Here is a 3,703-nt window from a genome sequence, read left to right as displayed (position 1 = left end):
CCCTTGTAGTTGATTCTTTATCTTATCAAGAATAATAAATGAATACAATATATTTGGTTTTAATAAAACGGAAAATCACTACAACAAATACCATCTTTTATAGCTTTTTTGTATAGCATTTTCTAAAAGATGCTATAAATTATAAAGAAAATAAAGGTTTTTTATTTTTATTTTTATTTTTTTAATGTTATCCCTAAAAACCTAATCACGCATATAAAAGCCTTCCTTTCTTTTTCTCTCCTTTTCCCTTTAGACACCCATATTCTCTCAGACCCTAGGGCAAAACCAAATCTCGCCTTCTTTCTCTCGCGCAACAATCCATCCTTCTTTCTTTGGTGCTTCAAAATTTTTCCCTCAAGATCCATCCTTCTTTCTTTCGTGCTTCAAAATTTTTCTCTGATTTTCATCAGATCTCAAGATGGTGGCATTGAGAGGAGGCATACAGTTTATTGTTGATGCTTTGTCTATGACAAACCCTATTCTCCTACCTCACTGCAAATTGAACAATCCAAGATAGAGGTTAGTTTTTTTTTTTTTTTCCCTATTATCTTCTTTGTTGGCTCACTTTGTAAAGAATTTCATTGATGAATTATTCTAAGTGATTTGTCTCTGTATCTTCCTTTTTAATTTCTTTTTGAATGTAGTTCTGTGAGTTCTTGAAGGATCGAACTACTACTAAATAATGCAGTTTTTCATTTACATTTAGTACACACTAATAAACTTTTGTGAGTTCAGTCCTTTGGTCCTTCATTAAGTAATGTATTTTACTTTTAAGTGTGTATTTTCCTAGCTGTAGAATTTTTCTTTGAATGTAGATTGGTAAGTTCTGTGAGGTAGATGTAGTTGTTGTCTTGTGTTAAAAGGTTGAATGTAGTTTTGTGAGTTAGATCAACGGAATAAAAACATAATACAAGAAACTATCTTTATTTTTCATTGTGTTGGTTCAATCAATACATTCCCAAATTGAGGAACCACATGAAGATTACAAACAAAAAAATAAGCCTAAGAGTACAAAGTAATTAAGTTTAGAGGAATTTGTTAATTCATAGGTTATTTCAAGCACATTCTACCGGTAGGAATGATTTATGTTACCGGGTTACATATTCTGCAAGTATCAAGTAGTAGGAAGAAGTTTATATACGTATTGATGGACTGCATATAAATTCCTTGAGCAAAATACCTATTGTATTATGTATAACTAAATTTTTGTGGCCTTTTCTCCTTCCTTGATTTTTTTTTTCCTTTGATATATTAGGTCTCCTTTTCTCCTTCCTTGTGTATAACTTATTAAATACATGATCGGCAAGATCACTCACTTTCACACAACAACAACAAGAACTTGTGTGGCCCTGTTGTTACTGTTACTGTTATTTTGCATTTAGGGCTTCCAACAACACATTCTTCTTCTTATTTGATTTTGAGGATTTCTTCAACTGAGATCTTAGATAAATTAGAAGATCAGTTAGAAGAAGTTGTTCCTAATTAGAAGACCAGTTAGACTGATTTCGGTCTTTGACTTTTGTTTGCTAACTTGGAGTGACTAGGAGAAAGAATATTTGTAGACCCTTTAAAGACTACTTTTCTTTTTTCTCAAGAGAATTCATTAGTTTGTATGGTCATTTTCTTTGGTTAATAAGTTTTTTTTGGTTGGCCTTACTCGTCATGATATCATTTTTTTTTTTTTTTAATGGTTCTGTTTAGTTTATCATATGAGGACAACACTTCATCAAAAAGGGCTATTTGAAAGGATTGGGTTTTATTACAAAGTTATGGTTTTCATCCAAGGGAATCAAAAAGCGTAATGCTCTTTCTTTCCTCGTAAACTTTGAGTGGACAATGCCCTCCCCTTTCAATTCTAATTGGAAGCTGTAATGCAAGTATTTGAACTAATGTTTCTATGCTCTGTTTTTAAGAAATGAAACGTGCTTACATATATAAGATGAACAATAATGTTCTATTCTCTTTTTTACTTTTATATGATATTTAGATTTTGTTGCTATTTTGCACTTCTCTTCGAATCACCTTATGTCAAACCATTTGGTACTATTTTGCACTTCTCTTCGAATCACCTTATGTCAAACCTTTTGGTACTATTTTACACTTCTCTTCGAATCACTGATATATATGCTTTGATAATGTTGCAGGATTCCTTGAAAGCACTAATTGGCAAGAAACAACGACCAATTTATCAATTGACATTGCCTAGAGTCGGCCACAAAGATGCAACTTAGACTCTGATACCAAATTGATAAGGCAATCCTAATCCTCAACCCAACGATCAAGTTTTTGTTGGAGCAAGGAAGCACTAATTGGCAAGCAACAACGAACAATTATCAATTGACATTGCTAAAAGGGTGGAACATAGAAGACATTGATGTCGGTTCGAATACCTTTAGGATTGGTGTACTTGATTTGATCAAAATCAAAGATGTCACATATTGTGGATAGTGAATTTTTGTTCTATTTATTGTGTATTGGGTGGGGAAGAACTGATTTGAAAATTGTGCTAGTGTAACGAGTCTGATATTCTTATATAGATCGAATTGAATACTTTATTTTATAATGTGTTAGTAGATTATTAAATTTCAATTATATTTTTGTTATAGCATAAGATTAAAAATATAAATATAGCTTATTAAAAATGAATGATAGCACAAAATATAGTATAAATATAGCTTATTAAAAATCAATGATAGCATAATATTTTAGTTATGTTTACATATTTATAACTTTAACAAAAATGCTATAAAATATTTTCATAGCATTGCATATAAGCTATATTTAGGTACTATATTATAACATTTATTATAGCTATACAAAACCGCTATAAATAGTTCCAGACTTTTAATAACATGGGCTGTCACAACCTACGAAAAATGCTATAAAAGGTCTATGATAGCATTTTTCGGAAGCTATCTAATCCAATATTGTAGTGAATATGGTATGACAGGTTCATTGCCGGAGATCAAACCTAGGTCTCCCACGTGACAGGCAAGAATACTCACCACTATACTACAACGACTCATAAAAAATAAATTATTTGTTAATGCTCCAAATTTTACCAATCGTCTTTAGAAAAAGCGACCGATTATTAACGCTCTCGATTTTATCAATCGAAGATTCGGAACAAGTAATCAAATTTCAAATCCGGTGAAAATTGTCAAAAGAAAATTAAACTTATTATTGTCGGGGTTCAAACTCAGGTCTCTCGAGTGACATGCGGGAATACTCACTACTGGATTACATCGACCTTTGAAAAATATATTATTTGTTAACACACGAGAGAAAAAGGAATCCGATTCCGAATTTCGTTGTTGGGGAAAAACCCAAAGCATCAGGTTCACCACTACCGAATTTCGAATTCAATTAAAACTATCCAAAAGAAAATTAAAATCGTCGCTGCGGGGGATCAAACTCGCGGGAATACTCACCACTCTACAACGACGACTTTTGAAAAACATAATATTTGTTAACACACCAGATTTTATCAATCGCTGTTACAAAAAGTAATCCAATTTTGAATCCGATTAAAATTGTCAAAACAAGATTAAACTTGTTGTTGGGGATCAAACTCAGGTCACTCGAGTGACAAGCAGGAATGCTCACCCTTGTACTCCAACGACCTTCGGAACATAATAACTCGAGTGACAAGCGGAAATACTCACCACAGTACTACTACAATGAACTCTGGAAACATATTATT

General features: G+C 32.2%; 1 long non-coding RNA gene across 1 annotated transcript; it reads left to right on the top strand.

Moving 5' to 3' along the window:
* The first annotated feature begins 221 nt into the window (after positions 1-221).
* LOC147791235 (uncharacterized) lies at positions 222-2,563 on the top strand. Its single transcript, XR_015422521.1, has 2 exons — positions 222-519; positions 2,145-2,563. It is a non-coding gene; the product is annotated as an uncharacterized LOC147791235 (long non-coding RNA).
* The last annotated feature ends 1,140 nt before the right edge of the window (positions 2,564-3,703 follow it).

The sequence above is a fragment of the Cucurbita pepo genome, chromosome 9 (genome assembly GCF_057944985.1).
Source record: "Cucurbita pepo subsp. pepo isolate OVF chromosome 9, ASM5794498v1, whole genome shotgun sequence".
NCBI classification, from domain to species: Eukaryota; Viridiplantae; Streptophyta; class Magnoliopsida; order Cucurbitales; family Cucurbitaceae; genus Cucurbita; species Cucurbita pepo.
The sequence above is the reverse complement of the archived record's forward strand: the minus strand, read 5'-3'. Positions and strand labels throughout refer to the sequence as shown.